The sequence below is a fragment of the Suricata suricatta genome, chromosome X (assembly GCF_006229205.1).
Source record: "Suricata suricatta isolate VVHF042 chromosome X, meerkat_22Aug2017_6uvM2_HiC, whole genome shotgun sequence".
Taxonomy (NCBI): Eukaryota; Metazoa; Chordata; class Mammalia; order Carnivora; family Herpestidae; genus Suricata; species Suricata suricatta.
In genome coordinates this window covers 3,125,926-3,147,518 of record NC_043717.1, presented here as the reverse complement: position 1 = coordinate 3,147,518, position 21,593 = coordinate 3,125,926, and the positions used below count along the sequence as shown (strand labels likewise).

The window sequence follows — 21,593 nt, the reverse complement described above, 5'->3', positions numbered from 1 at the left end:
GGGCTCGGAGGCCGCGGGGGCAGGACGTCCTCCGCAGCCCTCCCGCCTCTTCCCCAGCGCCTTGCTTATTTTTTTTGTTTTCTTTAATTTTTAAAAATGTGGCCGACTCCATCCGACCCGACCAGCAGGTGTGGGCCTCTTTCGACTTATTTTCCGAGGCACCGGGCTGCTCTTTCGGGGCTGCAGAGAGCGGGGGGCGCAGCAGGCAGCGTCGGGGGCAGGAGGGAGGGGGGCCGCGTGCGTCCCTGTTGCGCCCCGGGTGTGCGCGCGCGGACCGCATTCACGCACCCCCGCCCCCGCCCCCGCGAGTTTGGGCCGCGCGAGCACCGCAGACCCGGAGCTCTCATTGGCCCCCAACTTAAGACATTTGGGGTGAGGGCTGCCGGGTTCTTCGGACCCAGCAGGTGCTGTCCTTGCCAGCGCGATCCACAAGGTGGTGGTATGCATTCTTCTTAGCCGATTTGCTTTTTTTTTCTCCCCCTTCTAATTTGGTCAGTTGGTGGTGGTGGTGGTGGCGGCGGTGGCGGTGGAGGCGGGGGGCGGTTTTATGTGCTCATATCTTATGCTTTTTGAAGGGATCCACCGGTAACCAGGCTTCCACATCAAGGGCGCGCGCTGCATTCACTGTTTCGTAGGGAGAGGGGCGGGAGCGAGGTCCCTGCCCAGACTCAGCACTTTATCAGGATTTGAGGGACGCAGAGAAGGAAAAAAGCAAAAGGAAAAAAAAAAAAAAAGCAACCCCCAAACAGAAAAAAAAAAAAAAGCCAAGAAAAGTTTAGGGAGCCCTAGTTATGCTGATGCAGTATTTGCAGCTCGTGTGGATGTCTTGGAGATAACACAGAAATAGCAGCTGAAGACCTTTGTGGGTAGGTACTGTTCATGAGCCAGACCCGACCCGACCAGGGCTGACTTTCCGGCAGAACAAAGCCACCCCAGCCGCTCACAGAGCTGCAGGGCTGCAAAGGGGGATGCTCACCGTTTTCCTAGAGGGTGGCCCAGCCCAGAAAAAGCCCAGAAATCTGCACTTTTCTGGGGGCGGTGGGGAGGACTGGAGAGAGATTTGGGGCAAGAGGTGATCAACGATTCTGAAAACCTCCGCTTACATTTTCCTGAGTAGATGGCCCAAAGGAGGCAGTTCCATCCATCCCTTATTTCCAGAAAAAAAAAATTTTTTTTTCTTTTGGTATTTGGCCCTGTATTGAGAACGTTAAGAATTCCACCCAGGGCTCTGCAACTATGTTTCTTTCTTTCAGACGAGACTTTCAGAATCGTATTCCCCAAGGAAATGCAATAGGTCTCTGGCTTGTGTGTGTGCTTGTGTCTGTGTATGTGGCGGTGGGAAGGAAGCTCATCCCTGACATGTGAGGAGATAATCAGGACCGATTGTAGAGCGGGGAAAATTACTTCATCAGTTTTAAATCACTGAATTCAAATGAGAGGATTCTTTTCTTGGGAAAATCAGGATGATTTGGAGCAGGAATTTCATGGTAATAGCTGTGCTTTAATGCTGTTTCTCGGGTGTTTTCACATGCTTTTCTTGGGTAAACGAACTGTTTCTTTCCTTTGTATGTTTTCCTTTCCCTTTAACAAATAATGCTGAATGTACACTTGGCCTTAAACCCAGTGGTCCAGCTAATTTTTACCCAAATGCAAGAATAGAAAAGGTACTTGGTAAATGACCGATGGCTACCTCAGGTGCATAATGCCGGTCCAGACCTGTTAGTGGATTTGCAAGTGCATGAACTTGACGATTGTCTGAAGTTCATCTTGGTTTGGTTTGGTTTGTGTTTGGTACGGAATATAGACTAGCGGTCAGTGTATGAGGGGTTTTCTTTATTTCTGAACTTAGCCTTTTCATCCGGTTTTCTTTGTAGTCATTTGTGCAAAGCTTCTGGTTCTCTGCACAAAGATAGCGTGCTTACTGCCTAACCCTGTTACATTGGTTTCAGAATGTGCAAGCGTCCGTTTCAGAACTCTTTAGAATCTAATATAGGGCTCCTATGCCCAGATCTCTTTCTCTCTCTCTCACACACACACACACACACACACACACACACACACGCAAAATGCCTAGAAATGGCTCTCGGAAAAGTAAGCGTCCAGGTGCACCGGTCCTGTGTCTGTTTAAGGTTCTGTCATTTTAATCGGTAATCCATATTTTAAACACTGAGTATGTGGCTGGCTATTGTCAGTAATGCAACTTGTTGATGGCATTTATGTTATTCAAATGGACTTTCATTATAAAAATATTTTAAGTCCCTCAAGCCTCACTCTGCAGAGAGGCTTATGTGGTTTAAACATGGTTAAATTCCAAACAAGGTGAAAGCTGGCTTCAGAACGCCGATTTTAAGTGTGAAGAAAAGATTTTCGGGGGCGCACACAGCAGCCTGTGTGTCTGTCATGTTTTCTGTCTTAACGGCGCATGCTACATTCCGAAATGACAAAAATTCATTCTGAGTATGGCGTAAATCAGGGGCCCGTTTTTTTTTTTTCTCCTTCCAGAAGAGACATCATGTTCTACTTAATTATGTTAATAATCACTACGTGAAGACAGAGTGTGCCTTTTATGTAGTCATAACTGGTTTCTTAAGCATGTCTGTTCCGTGTTTCAAATCCGACGTCCAGCTTTTTGCCCAGTCAAGGGGAGAAACTGCAAATCTCCAAGTCGAAGGCCATGTGGTTCCAGGCCATTAGATCATCTGTTGTGCGCCGTGTCCATCCATGGGACAGTCAGTCGATGAATATTTTCCGCTTTTGTCATATTTCTACAAACAACCTACATTTGGCCGCTCAAAGCCGCCACTGTCTGTGTGTCCTGAATGGCAGGATGGGGGAACCTTCGTCACTTTTCTTGGGCAGGACGGAATAGCACAGAGGCCCTCCGGGCCACGCACGTGGGGCTGCCTCTGGGTTGGCCATTTTGCCATTTATGGTCTTTAAATGTTTTTTTTTCCACATTTTTTAAAAAATTTATTTTTGAGAGAGAGAGACAGCATGAGCAGGGGAGGATCAGAGAGAGGGAGACATAGAGTCGGAGGACAGGCCCCAGGTTCTGAGCTGTCAGCACAGAGCCCGACGCGGGGCTTGAACCCACCAGCTGTGAGATCATGACCTGAGCCGAAGTCGGAGGCTTAAGCGACTGAGCCACCCAGGTACCCCACCATTTACGGTCTTTAAACAAACTTGTAGGAGAAACTTCTCCCTCTGCCCAGGCTCTACTCCACAAACAGGCCAGAAAGGAAGGAATCAAAGCCCTCCGAGAAGTGGGACCTAAAACCAAACAAAGCAAGTCCCGAGGTAGTAAGATGAGGCCACGCTGACCTGAGGGGGAAGAGTAGTCTGAACAGGGGGAAACCGTAGTCTGTGTATAACTTGGGGAGGAGACAAGGAAGGAACCCCAGGATCGCCTCGTGGGACAAATCTTTATTCAGGCTGCTGTTCAAGGAGGTGACACATGCTTTCAGGGCTGTTTGGAGATCACCCAGGGTTTTGTTTGGGTGGCTTTCTTTAAGATGCATGCCGTGTAAAGAGTACTTAGCCCCAGGCACAGAGTGCAGGTTTGGGTCACAACTGGGCCTTTCTAGGGTCCGTGTGTTAATACTGGTGGGCGTTCTGGTTTCCGGAGGCCAATCCCGGGGGGGACGCTGACACCCTGGGTCTGGAAGTCCTCTGGCAGGTGTATTTCCTGTATAGTTTACTGTGATCTGCCCGGTTTGCAAAGCCTTCCGTGGACGACACAGTGTTCCCGACTCTGGAGACAAGGTGGTCCAGCGCTTCGTGTGTGTCTAGAACTTCCTCATCTTGCTTATGGGAAGCGATGTGTCCCCGATTCCTGTCACCTGTCCCCCTCCCTTGCCCAGCCCCTGGTAACCAATGTCACCCTCTTTGTGTCTTCGAATTTGACCGTTGGAGATACCTCTGAGCATCAGCCCCTCCTCGTGACTCAGTTTACACTTTTGTTTCTGGTTAGTTCTGCTTTTTTCGCATGGGATGGATGGAGGACACGCCAAGTGCACTTCTTTTTCGTGTATTAATTTTTTTTAATGTTTATTTTCGAGAGAGAGAGAGAGAGAGAGAGAATGCATTGGTTGGAGGGACAGAGACAGAGAGAGACAGATGATTCCAAGCGGGCTCAGCTATGACTGCAGCAAGCCTGACGTGAGTCTTGAACCTACAAAACCGTGAGATCATGACCTGAACCGAAGTAGGATGCACAACCAACTGAGCCCCAGGTGGCCCCAAAAGTGCACTTCCTAGAAGTGTGGAACTTTGCCTCCTTTCTTTCTACAAAAAGAGAAGACTTGGTTAGTTGGAAGTTTCGTTTTTTGGTCAAGTTGTGCATCCTTTACAAAACAGCCAAGGTGGGGCACCTGGGGGGCTCCGTAGGTTGAGCATCCCACTGTTGATTCCGGCTCAGGTTGTGACCCCAAGGTCGTGAGATTGACCCCACATCAGACTCTGTGCTGAGCGGGGACCCTGCTTGGCATTCTCTCTACTTGTGTCCCCCTGCCCCCCTCCCCTGCTCACGCCCTCGCTCTCTATAATAAAAAATAAAAAACCTCAAGGTTAATGAACCCGAATGACAGTGATAGGACACTCACTGTGAGTGGATGTTTATTTTTGCCAAGTGTGGAAAAGGTCTCTTGTTCCGTTCCCATAGGTCTGATGGGATTTGTTCTCCGTGTCGTTTTCCTTGTTTCGTATTTCAGCATCGCCAGTGTTTGGTCCACAGTTGGGGCAGAAACAGCTCTTGCATCACGTGGACGGTCTGCAGCTCTGAGCTGTGCTCTCTCCGAAGCAGCGGTGTGCGTGCAGACAGCACAACTTGACATTATGTGTCTTGATTGTTTCCAAACGTTTCTTATGCAGGCATGGCTGTGAACGCGCTACATGGCAAAAGAAAAAAATATGCACGTTTTAAAAACAAATGCATCATTGTTACCTGCATTTTTAAGTCAGTGAGCTCTACCCTCGGGGTCTGTCCTGGTGGTTGGTCTAACAGCATGTGGTAGGGATGGAAATGTGTGTGTCTATACCCAGTCATGCCCAGATGCAGAGTCCTAACGTACCGGGACCGATTCCTTGTCTAAAATGTTTTTCTCAGCCATTGAGACCCATTAGATCAGCACACAATTCAAAATAGCAGAAGGCAATTGGTGATTTTGCCCCATTTTGCGTGCCTTCCCTCCATCGTTCAGAACAGTTGGTCGTATTAAAGGATTCCTCATGTGACTTACCTGCAAAGTAGCACTTGTGGTTGTTGGTCATTTGAAAATGAAGACCGTCATCTATAAGCAAAATGAAATCGATGGAGAGTCTATGTTTAGGAGCTAGCATCTGACTCCTCCAGGTTTCCTTGGAGTTTGGTCCTGTAATTGGAGTAATATTTTCTTTTTCTAATTTTTTAAATGTTTATTATGTTTCAGAGAGAGGCAGAGCACGAGTAGGGGAACAGCAGACAGAGAGAGAGGGAGCAAGAGAATCCACAGCAGGCTCCAGGCTCAGAGCTGTCAGCACAGAGCCCAGTGCGGGGCTCAAACCCATGAACCAGGAGATCATGACCTGAGCTGAAATCGAGTTGGATGCTTAACTGATTGAGCCCCCCAGGCGCCCCATTGCATAAATAGTTTTATTGGCAAATCATGTCTAGAAAGTTTCCAGGATTTAACTAGCCAAATCTCATTTAAATATGGATATAATTACCAGTATAGGATTGTATGTATAGTAGTTATGATTGTAATCTAGAGAAGTGTAGTTGGTATATTTTTCCCATCACATTTATTCAATTTATAAATATAATTGCCTATTTATAAATATGCATTTATAAGTAAACTATATGTACAAAAATATAAATTTATAATCGCAAATGTGTATTTATAAATATAAATTTATAAACAATTATAAATTTATGTTTGTATATATAATTTACTTATAAATGCATATTGATAAACACATTATCTAAATGTAAATATATATAAAATATAAATTATAATTGTATATTTATAAGTTGAGTCAATGTATATACAATCACATAATTATATTTGCTAGCCATTTATAATAATTATATGCAATGTATGTAATTGATGAAGAAAGCTTTCCTCTAATTTTGCTACTCTTCACAAATCATTGGAAAGATTTTATATAGTTAGTGAACTTTTTTATGTAGATATATACAATCATGTGTTTTATGTATTTTTTAAAATTTTTTTTGAGAGAGACCGCATGAGTAGAGGAGGGTCAGAAAGGGAGGGAGACACAGAATCAGAAGACAGGCTCCAGGCGCTGAGCTGAAGTTAGACACTCAACGGACTGAGCCCCCCAGGCGCCCCCATAACCCAGGTCTTATAAACACCCTGGCAAGTATTTTCTCATGGTAGTGTTACTTCAACACTGAAAAATTAGGAACAGCCCAAATGGCAGATACTACAGAACTAGTAAACTATGACATAGGCATGTGATATATTTTTTTTTATTTTTGAGAGAGAAAGACACAGAGAGAGACAGTGCGAGCAGCGGAGGGTCAGACAGGGAGACACAGAACCGGAAGCAGGCTCCAGGCTGTAAGCTGCTAGCACAGAGCCCAACTCAGGGACTCGAACCCACGAACTGTGAGATCATGACCTGAGCCGAAGTCAGATGCCTAAGCGACCGGGCCATACAGGCGCCCCCAATGATGTGTTTTATAATTTTATATAAATGTGTAGCCTTCGTGTAAATATCAAAACTTCATGTAAATATGGACTGAGGGTCGATGTGGGTAGATAGGCAGCCGTGCATTTTCCAGAACAAAGTATCGTATGTGGTAAGTAGGTTTCCAGGCTGGTCCACAGCATGTACGTGTAATGGTCCACGCAGACTAACAGCCCAGGATGAATTACTGTTGGTCTGGGGGCGAGCATATTGCAGTGGTCACAGGAATGTAATTAATTGGTACTTTGTGTGCTTTTGTGAACCACTGGGGACCTCTTATGTCAGTGAGAGCATGTGGCAACCCATGTGTCTTCCCTGCCGGCCACAGGCAGCTCCTGCTCCCGCCAGAGGAGACTGGAGCCCCGGCAGCAAATACAGCGCTGTGTGTCCAGGGGACTCAAAACAGGACAAAAACCACCCAAAAATACGAGACACTCTCCGAGGTTGTGTGGGGTCAGCAGAAAGGGCGCATCAGTGAGTGTCATGGGCCCCGACACCGTGTACATGTCCCTGTGCCCCCTGTGGGACAGGGCCCCTTGACTTGGTCCCTCGCGGGGCCGGGCCCACGATGAAAAATCAATACGGGAGGCCCGGGGATGGAGCTTCTTAGCCCTGCAGGGAAGAAATGGAGTGACGGAGGGGTTTTCGGGATCTTCTGGAAGTTGGCTCCTTCCTGCAGCGGGCGTTGGCCCTTCCCTGGCTTTGGGTGACCTGTTTGGGGGAGCATGCCGTACGCGTCAGTTACGGGCGTGGGCGTGAGTGGGCGCTGGCACTGAAGACATGGACCTGCACCCGCCTGCTCTCAAAACCCCTGCGTGTCGGTGCTCGCCGTGAAGTTACTAAGGTTGTGTATTCATGAGTGTGGCCCCCCATCCCGTTTTCTGTGTTGTTATGGGGTCCTTCCTCCCTGGCTCACTTCCGCTTGGGCGAGTGCAGAGATCTCCCTGGTCCCAAAAGGACCCAAGGAATCACAATAAACGTAACTGGATAAGAGAAATGCGTCGGATCCTCAAGAGAGACTAGAAATGTTAATGGTGAAGAATTCCCAGGACTATTTGATAGACTTCGTCACGGGGTATTTGTGTGGGTCTACATCTTGAGCCACATGTATATTTCATCCTGAGCAATACAGAGACAGAACTATATATCATCTTGAGCATATATAAGAGAAATATGTATATAGTATATTTAGAAATTATACAATGTATAGTTTAGAGATCCATATAATATATATTTTAGAGAGAAATATATACATAATATATATTAGAGAACAATGTATATATGTTATATATATTTTGGAAAGAAGTATTACATATGTATTAGAAATGTATGTCCTCTTGACCAATATATAATCTATATTAGAGAGAAACTATAGAATATATGTATTTAGAGACAAATTACATATTTTAGAGAGAAATATATATGAGATAAATTTATATATAATATATAGAGAGCAACGTATATCATGTTGATAAATATATATTATATATGGGAGAAATATATATTTATGGCATATTTAGAGAGAAATATATATTATGCTTTTAGATATATATTTTATATATATATATTATATATTTTGCTTTTTTGAACAGAAAGAGAGAGCATGAGCAGGGAAAGAGAGGCAAACACCGAGATAGAGAATCCCAATGCGAGGCTTGATCCCAGGACCCTGGCATCGTGACCTGAGCCAAAATCAAGAGTCAGACGCTCAACCGCCTGAGCCACTCAGGCTCCCCATGGCCAGTTATAGTTTGAGAAGCCGTGAATCCCTACGTTTATAAGTCAGGATTTTCACTCTGGTACATCCTCTGAGTTCATACACACGGGAAACAGATAACGTTGACTCAACCAAGAATTGAGTGCCCCTGGGCTATTTTCTGTGGTCTCAGGTGATTGTGTTGAAACGTGGGGGTTGATCTGCCCTCACCAATGCCGGCCATTTCCTTACGGTCCTTTTAAAAATAAATCCGTAATAGGTATTCCAGCGTTCCGTGACCGATGCCTCGAATCCTAATGTCCATGAGTCTCAGAGAGATTGAAAAATCACAAATAGTTGTGTCATATTCCACTACCCCTCATATCTATTTTTTCCCACTGTATTAGCTCTTTGAACTTCATGAACCAGCCTTGAAAACAGACCCCGTCACTCATGGGCAAGCACATAGCAGTGGATGGGAAGAGCACTGAGTCAGGGGTCCTCAGTGAGGGAGGACCCCAGAGCAGCTAATTTCCGAGACCCTCACATGTCATACCCGTCTCTTGAATTTTATTTACCCTGGAGACCAGCACATTTGAGGACTGGAGAAGCCTCACGCTAATGGATTCAGGGACGTGACAGATAATTTGAGATTCTCTGTAATGAGTGTATAATCAGAACTCTGTTGAGAATCGTTGTATTATATTTTATTGACAGCGTACAAAGAAGAAAGGCAATCTAAGGTTCCCGGAGACTGGTTAAATTGCCGGGGTAGGGGCCCCTGGGTGGCTCAGTCGGTTAAGCGTCCAACTTCAGCTCAGGTCACGGTCACGGTTTGTGGGTTCGAGCCCCGTGTTGGGCTCTGTGCTGACAGCTCAGAGCCTGGAGTCTGCTTCCCATTCTGTGTCTCCCTCTCTCTCTCTGCCCCTCTCCTGACCACACTGTCTCTCTCTCTGTTGCTCAAAAAATAAATGTTTAAAAAAACAAATTGCCAGGGTAATCTGGAGAAATGAACTTGGTATTCTTCCCCCTCTCCCCGTTTTATTTATTTATTCAGTGTCTTCTGAGGGCTAACACCTAGGAAGATAAGACTATGTTGTTTGGTTTTTTTGGTTTATTATCCATATGACACGGCCATTTTGTACCTCTTTAGTAGACGTGAAAACGAAGTCTGTGTCGGGGGATGGGTGGAAATACTAATGAAGGACTTGTGTGTGTGTGTGTGTGTGTGTGTGTGTGTGTGTGTGTGTAATCGCTCACGTCCTGTGTTCAATGTGCAGGAAAAGAGTCGCTGAATGCAATGCTCAAATCTTTTTCAAATAGTGAAAAGCAAAGTCACCAGGGCCACAGAGCTTAAATGTCAGCAGTTTGGTTCACTTTGTAATTTCCAGATAAAGATGGTAATAGGTTACATTTTAGCTGCTTCACCAGAACGGAGCCCCAGAGCTGTACCAACAGGTGCACGTGTTCCTGTGGGATGGGGAGGTGACCCAGAGCCTTGGGGAAAATAAGGCTGCCTGGGCAGTGGGACCTCAGGGTGACACCTGTGTCCCTGCCATAAGCCAGGACGCTGGATGTCTTTACCGCAGAACCATCCACTTGCTATGTGTGTTGTAATCCCCACACGTACTGAGCTCCTGCTGTGGCAGCACTTGGGATACTTTGATTCTGGTACCGAGACTTATTTGGGATTGAAGTCACAAGAGAATCAGAATAATTGAACAGTAGACATTTGGAAAATTAAAAAAAAAACACATCTATAAAATTAGTCCCCCAAAGCCAAAATCTTCCTTCGGATCCATCTTTGTGATGTTAGCACGGAGAGGTCAGGGGAAGCGGCAGAAATGTACCCCCTGCAAGCAAGGAGGGACGGTGAAGCAGATGCCGGAGGGAAATTTAAGATGCACGCAAGGGAAGTAACAGTCACATGTGCGGACTGGGGAAGTGGGTGTGAATCCCCTTCCCGCCCTGCTCCCCCCCCCCGGCCTCATCCCTCGCTTCCCTTCCCCCTGGTTCAATTAGCCGCCATCTCTCACGCAGTCACCTGCCGGGAACAAAGCCGATGCACCTGCCGACCTGGTGGCAGGAGGTCGGCAGCTCCGTGCCTCACGGGCTCACAACACCTGCGCCCTTCTCCCCTGATCCGAGGGCATGTTGTCCTCTGCCTCAGCACAACACGGAGGGCGACGCCAGCACAGGACGGGATTTGGGAGACACGAGGCGCCTGGGTGGCTCAGTCCGATGAGCGTCGGACTTCGGCTCAGTGCATGATCTCCTGATTCGTGAGTTCCAGCCCCATGTTGGGCTCTGTGCTGACAGCTCAGACCTGGAGCTGCTTCAGACTCTGTGCCTCCCTCTCTCTCTGCCCCTCCCCTGCTCACACCCTTTCACTCAAAAATAAAGATATTTTGAGAGGCAGTCCCATAACTTTGATTACAGTATATTATAATCGTTCTGACTTATTATGTGTTATTGTTACTCTCTTACTGCGACTGTATATAGGGTAAATGACAATTTCTGGTGTCAGGCATCTCCTGGGAGGTCCTGAAGCCTCTGCCCCACAGAGCAGGGGGACGCCCTTGTGAAGCAGGGGCTGTGGAGGGGCAGAGCAGAAAGAGCACAGACCTGAATTTGTTGAGGCAGAAATGAGAGCCAGGTGAAAGCCGATGCAGGACCGTACACAGTTGGAAACAGCGCCATCAAATTGGGATAAAGCAAAAGAACCAGGGGTGGGCTGCCTGGGGGGCTCAGACAAGCATCGGACCTCGGCTCAGGTCATGATCTCACGGTTCATGGGTTCGAGCCCCTCGTCGGACTCTGTGCTGACATCTTGGAGCCTGGAGCTGCTTCCGATTCTGTGTCTCCCTCTCTCTCTCTCCCCTTCCCCTGTTCATGCTCTCTCTCTCTTAAAAATAAATAAATGTTAAAAAATTTAAAAAGCAATAAAATTGGAAGGTAGTCTCAGAGTGTAACGTGTGAAATATATCATCTCAATCAGAAACTGCTGACAATTGAGGTCCGTAGTAAAAATTCAACAGTAGCATATCATGAGCACAGAATAGTGTGGGCAGTGTTTCACTTGAAGTATGTGTGAAGGTCTTTTTCTGATGATTCAGTCTCCTGACAGCCTCACAGGCCATGTCGGCCGGTGTATGTGATAATTATATTGATTGAAAGTCTCCTTGAATGAATGACAAGAAGATGATATTAGAATTTATCAGATTGACATTAAATCCTACAAATAAGCATTCTGTATCACCTTCAACACAGAATTAATGCAGTCTCATCCAAATTAACAAGAAATTGTTCAGTTCTATGGATGCCCAACATATGGACTGATGTTTTATACATGTAAATATATAACATTTAAGTTGGTTATATATATAAATATGTAATGACATGCATATTTTATACATACACAATGTACATGTATGCTATTTTATAGAAGTGACATAAGTATTTTATACATATAAAACATCTATATAAAATAAAAATTATGTAAAATGATAACATGTAAGTTTTTAATGTTTATTCATTTTTGAGAAAGAGAGAGAGACAGAGCTCGAGTCAGGGAGGGGCAGAAAGAGAGAGGGAGACACAGAATCCAAAGCATCTCCAGGCTCTGAGCTATCAGCACAGAGCCCGACGTGGGGCTTGAACCCGTGAACTGAGATCATGAGCTGAGCCCAAGTCGGACACTCAACTGACTGAGTCACTCAGGTGCCCCTGCATATTATTTAAAAAAGTATTTTTTAATGTTTATTCACTTCTGAGAGACAGAGCATGAGTGGGGGAGGGTCAGAGAGAGAGGGAGGCCCAGAATCGGAAGCCCGCTCCAGGCTCTGAGTGGTCAGCACAGAGCCCCATTTGGGGCTCGAACCCACGAACCTTGAGATCACGCCCTGAAACACTCCATCTTTCCGAGTTGCAGGTTTACCTTTTCTCTCTTGCCCGTGGCTTAAGGATGAGATGCCTATAAAGGCCAGCAGCCGGTCAGCCTAGGAAGCACCCAACAAATCACACCTGTTCCCAATGGTGCGTGTAGCAAGTAGCTACAGGTGGTGGGTGAGGGGGGAGGCTGCGTGCCTCTCCCCTCCCCCCTCTCTTCCTCCTCCTCCTCCTCCTCCTCTCTGATATCCTTCCAGACCTGCTGGAGTTTGGAAGGACTCTTGCCCTGACTTCAAATTAAGAACAACATTCAAAAAGCTACTCTGTAAGTTTTGGACTGGTTTTTTTTTTTTTTTTTTGGTGTGGGGGAGGGCAGGATGTAATGACTCTGGAAACATATACATTTGTATCCAGTTTTATTCCGGCAAAACCTGTGCCTACCTGACTACTACATGGCCTGTATCAAATACAAAGTACTTTGTCGCGATATTCGTGCTCAAGTTAGAAAATAATGCAGGGCCACTGTTTGTTAGGACTTGAAAGAAACCAGACATTTGTGGTCCCTCATTGGCACGGGAAGAAACTGAGTCATAAGCAGCTTCTGTGCTTGATTTTGTGGTTGAGCCAGACCTCGCCCAGCTGGGCGGGCTTTGAGACACTGTTTCGAAATGAAGGTGAACTTTGTGAAGTTCCGGGCTTTGGTTTGTGTCTGTTTGCCCACTCATCCTATGGGTTCCTAGAATAGAGCACTGGATGTCGGTTTTCTGGGCTGTTTTCCTTATGTGTGTAGCAGAAATGTAACAAAGTAAGTTATTTTGATGAAATGAGGCGGGGCAGGAAGCAGCAGCAGCAACAACAACAACAAATCTCTAAAAGTTGCTAACTTGGAGCCAGTGTCTACCATCATGAAGTGTAGAGATGACCGGAGGGTCGTAGGGGCTTCGTGTGACATCTGTGAATACCCCAGCCCGGATGCCACCCGCTGAGACCTCTTTGTTGTTTAATTGAAGTATGATTAGCACGCCGTCTGGATTCTGGATGTTACTCCGTGCTCCCCACGACCCGTGTGGTCCCCACATCCCGTTATTACAGTATTATTACCGGTATTCTCTGTGCTGTGCTTTTCATGTCCGTGACTTGTTATTTATTTTTTAATTTTTTACAATGTTTATTTGTTTTGAGAGACAGGGAGAGAGAGAGGAGGGTAAGCAGGTAAGGGGCAGAGAGAGAGAGGGGGACACACAGAATCGGAAGCAGGCTCCAGGCGGTGAGCTGTCAGCACAGAGCCCCATGTGGAGCTTGAACCCACGAACTTCGAGATCAGGACCTGAGCCGAAGTCAGATGCTTCAGTGACTGAGCCCCCCAGGCGCCCCTGAAAGGCAGACTCAGTGAAATCTGTGTTTTTACAACAGTTCCTCTGGATCCGAGAGCAGACGGACCCCAGGGGAAACCGCAGTGAGCCTAGGACATTGCTGACTTCCCCCAGCACAGTGATCTAGGTCACGCATCTTCCAAGAGCACTCTGACCCGAGACATTTTGGGTAATCGTTTGCTGTGACACGCGCCTCAGGAGTCTAGAGTGTCCCATACCGCCCCAGCTTTCCTGGAGATGTTCCTGAGTCCCTGAGAATTAATTACTTGTTGACACGCACCTCGCCTGCTCTGTGGGGGGCCCTTCATGGTTTGCACTATTTCCCAAGATCACGGACCCCACACTCCGTGCACGGCCTCTCTTTCGGCTTCAGACCCACCCGATCCTCCCAAGATGCTTTCATGCAGAAGCACTTGAAAGCAGCCTGTCTTTATTTCCGTGAGAGGCATTTTAAAATCGTAACTTTGTTGTTATTGCTTTGTACAGCGGGGCTTTGATTCCACGGGGTTAAAAAAAACCAGTGTTTGATTATTTCAAGGGATGGAGGATTTCAGTTGAGGGGAGCTGGCTGACCCCCTGCAAAGCTCATCCATCCTTCCTGCAGGTTGACGGACACAATATAATCTTTTTTGTTTTCCTTTAGGACAGTTTTCCAATACTTTTCCATTTTTTAATTTAAAAATATTTTTAATGTTTATTTATTTTTGAGAGGGAGCAGGGGAGGCACAGAGAGAGAGGGAGACACAGGATCTGAAGCAGGCTCCAGGCTCTGAGCTAGCTGTCAGCACAGAGACCAACACGGGGCTCGAACCCACGAACCGTGAGCACATGACCTGAGCCGAAGCTGACGCTTAACCGACTGAGCCACCCAGGCCCCCTTCCTAATTTTTTTTGACAGTTATTTAGTTAGGGGCGCCCGGGTGGCTCAGTCGGTTAAGCCTCCGACTTCAGCTCAGGTCAGATCTCACATTCGTGGGTTCGAGCCCCACATCAGGCTCTGTGCTGACAGCTAGCTCAGAGCCTGGAGCCTGCTTCCGGTTCTGTGTCTCCTTCTCTCTCTGCCCCTCCCCCTCTCATGCTCTGTCTCTGTATCAAAAATAAATAAAACATTTAAAAAATTTAAAAAAATAAAGTCATTTAGTTAGTTGATTTATTTTGAGAGACAGAGGATGAACAGGGGAGGCACAGAGAGGGAGAGAGAATCCTAAGTGGGCTTCACACTGTCAGCACAAAGCCCAGTGCGGGGCTCAGACTCATCAACTGTGAGATCATGACCTGAGCCTCAGCCAGAGGCTTAATCATTTGAGCCTCAATACTGTTTTCATTTTGAAAAATAAACTTTAGGGGCCCCTGGGTGGCTCAGTCGGTTAAGTGTCCGACTTCAGCTCAAAGCATGATCTCACGGTTTGTGGGTTCAAACCCCGTGTTGGGCTCTGTGCTGACAGCTCAGAGCCTGGAGCCTGCTTCTGATTCAGAGTCTCCCTGTCTTTCTGTCCCTCCCCCACACATGGTCTGTCTCTCTGTCTCAAAAATAAACTATATAAAATTTTTTTAAAAATTAAAAAACCACAAAAAAAACCCTCGAAAGTCCTAGATTGACAGCATACACAAAGTGTCAGGACAGCACAGAGCATGCACGCTTATCTGGGGCATATCAGACAGGACATCCTTCCCAGGATGGAACCCACACCGGCACGAGGCTGTTAACTAAGCCCCAGACTTGTCTCGGGATTTTACCCTTTTTTTTTTTTTAATCTCATTCTCCCATTCTGTTCCTGGATCTTTTCCAGGCAATCAGTGCTTTTATTGCTAGGTTCCCTTTTTCTGCATGATGTAGAATTCTCAGAATTCTTCTCTAAGGAAGATTTGCCCCATCTCTCCTATTCCTTGACTCATTCATCCATTCATTCCTTCACTCCTTCACATCCTTGTGGACACATGGGTGTTTGGTGCCTACTTCCGCTTCTACATGGCAGTGTGATCCAATACTTTGTTGTTGTTACTTATTTCGCTTCGATCACTTAGGCTGTCATGGTTTGGACCCCAAGAAGTCTTTGTGTTCGATTCCTCCCAAATGCTGAAAGCTCTAGGTTCAGAGCGTCTTGAGGAGACATCCCATTCCGGCTTTGGATGTGGAGGAGGATGCTTTGCTTGGAGGGTGTGGGGCACCTGATGTGCCTTTGCGGGTCCATCGGGAGCCTGGCCGGTGCTGCTCCGCTCTGCCCAGCCCGCTGGCCGCGGAGCGTTCCGCCTACAGAAGGACGACCTTCCCGTGGAACATGTCAGCGGGCGAGCCACGTCCACAGCGCCGTGGAGAGAGCTTCCTTGCAGGAGGTGAAGTTTGAGATGCTGGGAGGCCATTCCTTCCCTCATCCCATCCTAGCATTTCTGGACAAATACCAGAAAGTTCTAGAAAGACATGACTGGTACCAGACACTTCTCGTGGTTCCCACTGAGGGGGTGACCTTTTTGTCCTGGGGGTATGCTGCTCACCACGACTGATGCCTTAAATGTGGCCTCATCCTTGGGGCCCCTGCGGGGCTCAGTTGGCTGACCGTCCAACTCTTGATTTCAGCTCCGGTCATGATCTCTGGGTTTGTGAGATGGAATCCTGGGTCGGGCTCTGTGCTGACAGCGTGGAGCCGGCCTGGGATTCTCTCTCTCTCTCTCTCTCTCTCTCTCTCTCTCTCTCTCTCTGTCTCTCTCTGTCTCTGCCCCTCCCTCCCTCAGGCTCTCTCTCTCTCAAAATGAACATTAAAAAAGTGACTTTGTGCTCGTAGGCCATGTTGTGGGTTTTGATAGAAAATTTTAATATACACGTGGATGGTTACTTAAATTCGTGTTAAGAAGCACTCTTTTCTGAATTCTGGGGACTGGGTCCCTTTTATGAACAGCACACAAGCACACGGGAGCCTTTTCAAGGACCTTTTTTTTTTTGTTTTGAAATATCCTTTTTTTGTGGAAAAATCTGTGTAACACAATTCACCATTGTGTTAACCTTTTGCGAGTGTGCAATTCTAAACACTCGGTCTCTCACATTGGCTGTTCTACGTTCCTCACAGAAGTGGAAGCATAAAATACAGATCCTTTTGTGTCTGGCTCACTTCACTGAGCTTAATGCCTTCATGGTGTGTCCACGTGCAGGCCTATGCCACGATTTCCTTTTTTTTTTTTTTTTTAATGTTTTATTTATTTTTGAGAGAGAGAGACAACATGAGCAGGGGAAGGGGCAGAGAGGGAGGGAGACCCCGAATCGGAAGCAGACCCCAGACTCTGAGCTGTCAGCACAGAGCCCAATGCAGGGCTTGAACCCACGAATGTGAGATCATGACCTGAGCCGAAGTCAGCTGCTCAAGAGACTGAGCCACCCAGGCGCCCCACGATTTCTTTTTGAGCTCAATATTGCTTCACTGTATGCTCATATCACATTTTCTTTATCCATTCATTGAGATGGCTTTGTTTTTATTAGCGATGATGAAAATAAAAACTGTATATTGCTTTCTATGTTTGCACTGTTGATAGCATAGAAGAGGGCTATATTAGAAAAGAAAGGAAGAAAAGCAGCGTACTGATGTCTGTCAATATATACTTTCCTACCATTTGTGCATTAGCTCTTTTTTTTTAAATTAATTTATTGTTTAATTGACATCCAAGTCAGGTAGCATATGATGCATCAGTGATTTCAGGAGTAGAATCCTTAACGCCCCTGACCCATTTAGCCCCTCCCCCCTCCCACAACCCCTCCAGCAACCTTCTGAGTGTTGTCCATATTTGAGAGTCTCTTAGGTTTTGTCCCCCTCCATGTTTTTATATTATTTTTGCTTCCCTTGCCTTCGGTTCCTCTGTTTTGTACCTTACGTTCCTCATTTGAGGGAAGGCACATATTTGTCTTTTTGCAATTTTGCTTAGCATAACACCCTGTAGTTCCATGCATGTAGTTGCAAGGTTTCATTCCTTTTGATGGCCGAGTAATACTCCATTGTGTACGTTTACCACGTCATCTTTATCCGCTCATCGGTCCATGGACCTTTGGGCCCTTTCCATACTTTGGCTGTTGTGGGTCGTGCTGCCATAAACATTGGGGTGCGTGGAGCCTCCTTTGGATTCTGTGTCTCCGTCTCTGACCCTCCCCTGCTCGCGCTGCCCCTCTCTATCAAAAATAAATTGAAAACATTAAAAAAAATTAAAAAAAAATTAAACATTGGGGTGCATGTGTCCCTTCAAAATAGCACACCTGTGTCCCTTGGATAAATACCTAGTAGTGCAAGTGCTGGGTCGTAGGGTAGTTCTAGTTTTGCTTTTTGAGGAACCTCCATACCATTTTCCAGAGGGGCTGCACCAGTTTGCATTCCCACCAACCGTGCAAGAGAGATCTTCTTTCTCCGCATCCTCCCCAGCCTCTGTTGGCTGACTGGTTGATTTTAGCCATCCTGATGCATGTGAGGTGGTGTCTCTTTGGTTTTGATTTGTATTTTTCTGATGATGAGTGATGTTGAGCATTTATTGTGTATGTCTCTGTCCAGTTTTCCCAGCACCATGTGCTGAAGAGACGGTCTTTATTACGTCTATATTCTGAATATTTCACTTTGTCAGAGGTGAGTTGACCACACGTTTCTGGGTGCCCTTGGTCTGAGTGTCTGTTTTCTGGCAGTTCCACACTGTCTTGATAATTACAGCTTTGTAATACAGCTTGAAGTCTGGGATTGAGATGCCTCTGCTTTGGTTTTCTTTTCCAAGATTTCTTTCGCTATTTGGTCTTTTCTGGTTCCATACAAAGCTTAGGATTGTTTGTTCTAGCGTTGTGAAGACTGATTTTGATAGGGATTGCCCGAGGAAGTTCTTCAAGACTGTGTTTTTCCTTGTAGAGAAGGAATCGTCAGTATTATAGGCAGAAAGAAGTTTTGAAAAACAGGTAACAATTATCATTCCTAAGCCGGTGGTTAGGTGCGAAAGAAGGTGTATCATTTCTGCAGGTAATTTTCTGTGTATTTGAAACATAGATGGCAGTTACCTGTCCATATGTTTATTGGCTGTGTTTGCATATATATATAAATATATGTATGTTTGTATCTGCCCACATGGTGTGTCTATATATCATACCTAGTCTCATAATGATAGGTCTATATGACATTTCAACTTGTATGTCTATATAACACATCACGTTTGTAACTATGTATCATATTATTGCCTCTGTGCTGCTGAATAGTATCCATATTTATATTTCTAATCTTTATTTATCTATATGTTATTTTGACCCTTACACTTCCCAGAATATGATAGCAAAAGCTACTTTAGGATTATTGCAAATCTTCTTAGCTATTACTTTTTATGATTAATTCTCTCAGAAGGTTACAGTTTAACTTAATTATTATTATTGTATCTTTAGGATATTTATACAGTTTTAGTTTTCATAACTTATCTTCAAATCCTTTTATGTAAATTCTTCACGTTACAGATACTATTTATTTTGTTCTCTGTATTTATATTATATTGATTTGCAAACATCTTTTCTTTTGTAAACTTAAAAACAACTTGTGTATGTATTTGAAATCTGACTGAATATTTTCCTCTGGAAAATTTCAAGTACTTGCAAAAAATAAAAGGGAAAAAAGCAGGATTGTGGATTTCATGTACCCCTCACCCAGCTTGAGAAGTTATGATTGCATAGTCTAATCTTATATAGCCTCACCTGTGATTCATCTAAACATATGTCTGTATATGGTTCTAAAATATAAGGACTCTTTTCTAAAAATTTTTAATGTTTATTTATTTTTGAGAGAGAGTGGGCACAAGCAGGGGAGGGGCAGAGAGAGGGAGACAGAATCTGAAGCAGCTCCAGGCTCCGCGCTGTCAGCACAGAGCCCGACGTGGGGCTTGAACCCGCCAACCGTGAGATCATGACCTGAACCAAAGTCACACACTTGACCGATTGAGCCACCCAGGTGCCCTAGGAGTCTCTTCTTTTTTAACATAGCCATTAGCCATTGAATCTTGGCCACACCTAAAACTATGATCAGTTTCTCAATACGATCAACTTCCAACTTGTAAAAGTAAAAAAAAAGAAGTTTTTTTAATACTTCGTTAACTCACACGAGGGCTGTGCATGACAGCAGCTTGGTCTGTGTTTCGAATTGCTTTTCATCAGTCTGGCCCCCCTTTACTCTTCTTTGCAAAGTCTCGTTGAAGACGCTGCTATTTCTGTGTATCTTACAGGAAACTAGGTTATGGCGTCAGCAAATGTAGTAAGTGAGTTTTTTTTATTTTGTGACTTTTTATTTTTATTTATTTATTTTTTAAATAGTTTATTGTCAAATTGGTTTCCATACAACACCCAGTGCTCTTCCCCACAAGGGCCCTCCTCCATCACCACCACCCCTTCCTCTCTCCCCCTCCCCCTTCAGCCCTCAGTTCGTTTTCAGCATTCAATAGTCTCTCAAGTTTTGCGTCCCTCACTCTCCCCAAATCTCTTTCCCTCTTCCCCTCCCCCTGGTCCTCCATTAGGTTTCTCCTGTTCTCCTCTTAGACCTATAAGTGCAAACATATGGTTTCTGTCCTTCTCTGCTTGGCTTACTTCGAGTAAGTCAGTTTTAAAGGACCGTGGATGAGTGTTCTCCAGAATAGACAGCCTCAGGCTCCTTCAGGGTAAGCTCCAGTGGCCTGAGGAAGTGCCCCCAACCCCCTACCCCAAGGCCAGTTTTTCCCCTTTGGCAGCTCCCAGTCAACCACTTCATGTCAGTCTGGCTGAAGTCCGTGTGGGGTAGTATATTAGCAAAGACCTGACTGCAGCCACGTAAGGGACACAATTATCACAGGCCATTCTTTGTACGTTAATGTAAGTGTGCCCCATTGTATTTATTTCTCTCATTTTATTGACAAATAATTGCCAGGGGCACCTGGGTGGTTGGTCGCTTTACTGTCCAGTTTCAGCTCAGGTCATGATCTCGTGGTTCATGAGTTTGAGCCCCGCGTCAGGCTCTGTGCTGACAGCTCAGAGCCTGGAGCTGCTTCGGATTCTGTGTCTCCCTCTCTCTCTCTCTCTGCCCCTCCCCTGATCGCACTGTGTCTCTCTGTCTCTCAAAAATAAACAAACATTAAAAAAAATCACAGACATCATTCCGTAAGTCTCGGTGCACAGTGTGGAGCTGGGGTGTGTGTATGTAGCGAAATGATTTTCCCAATACCCCAGTCATCACAAAAGGTTTAGTTAACATCCGTCTTCTCCTCCTGATACAGTTAAGGGGAAAAAATGGTTTCCTTGTGATGAGACCACTCAGGATCTGTGTTTTCAGCTTCCGTAGACGTGTTCCGACTTCCCTAGGATGTCCGCCTGCTCACCATCCCATCTGTGAGATGCCCGGACCTTACCTTGTAGCTGGGACTTTGTGCTTTTTGACCACTTTTCCCCCCACCCCCACCCCCCACGGCCCTGCCTCTTGTGACCAAAGCCTCATCTCTTCTTCTAGGAGTTTGGGTTATTTTCTTTTGGATTTTAGATTCCACAGGGAGGAATACCCATCAGGTATCAGTTTACAACCCGTCATCTCCTTGTGCATTGGCCCTTCTATGACTCATCTGTGAGACAGCGTAGGGACTCAGGAAGAAGGGTACTTATCATGATTGGTTTATTTTATCCATTCCCCCACCACCACCTTTCTTGGGACCCAATTCGCTGTGTCCGTGTAAGGTACACCTGTTGATTTGAAATACTTTTAGGTTAGGATGAACACCACCGTACCACTAGCTAAGCCTCCATCTGGTCACATAGCATTCCTTTTTGGCGGATGGATATTTAAGATTTAGTCTCAACAGATTTCAAGCTTACGGTGCATTCTCGTTCACGACGAATACAGTATTGTGTGTTAGCTTTGCATAAACATTCACCTGCTAACTGGACATTTGGACCCTGGGACCAGCCCCTCCATCCAGCCCCTGAGAACCACATTCCC

At 45.8% G+C, this 21,593-nt stretch overlaps 1 protein-coding gene across 5 annotated transcripts in view; it reads left to right on the top strand.

The window, feature by feature from the left end:
* The window catches only part of NLGN4X (neuroligin 4 X-linked), a 309,862-nt gene that overhangs the window by 1,786 nt on the left and 286,483 nt on the right, over window positions 1-21,593 (top strand). Inside the window, exon 1 of one of the 5 annotated variants that reach the window (XM_029930270.1) lies at window positions 591-866. The exons of the other annotated variants lie outside the window; for them this stretch is intronic. The gene's annotated coding sequence lies outside the window, so the exon portion shown is untranslated. Of the gene's footprint in view, window positions 1-590; window positions 867-21,593 lie in introns of those variants that run through there. 5 annotated transcript variants of the gene reach the window in all.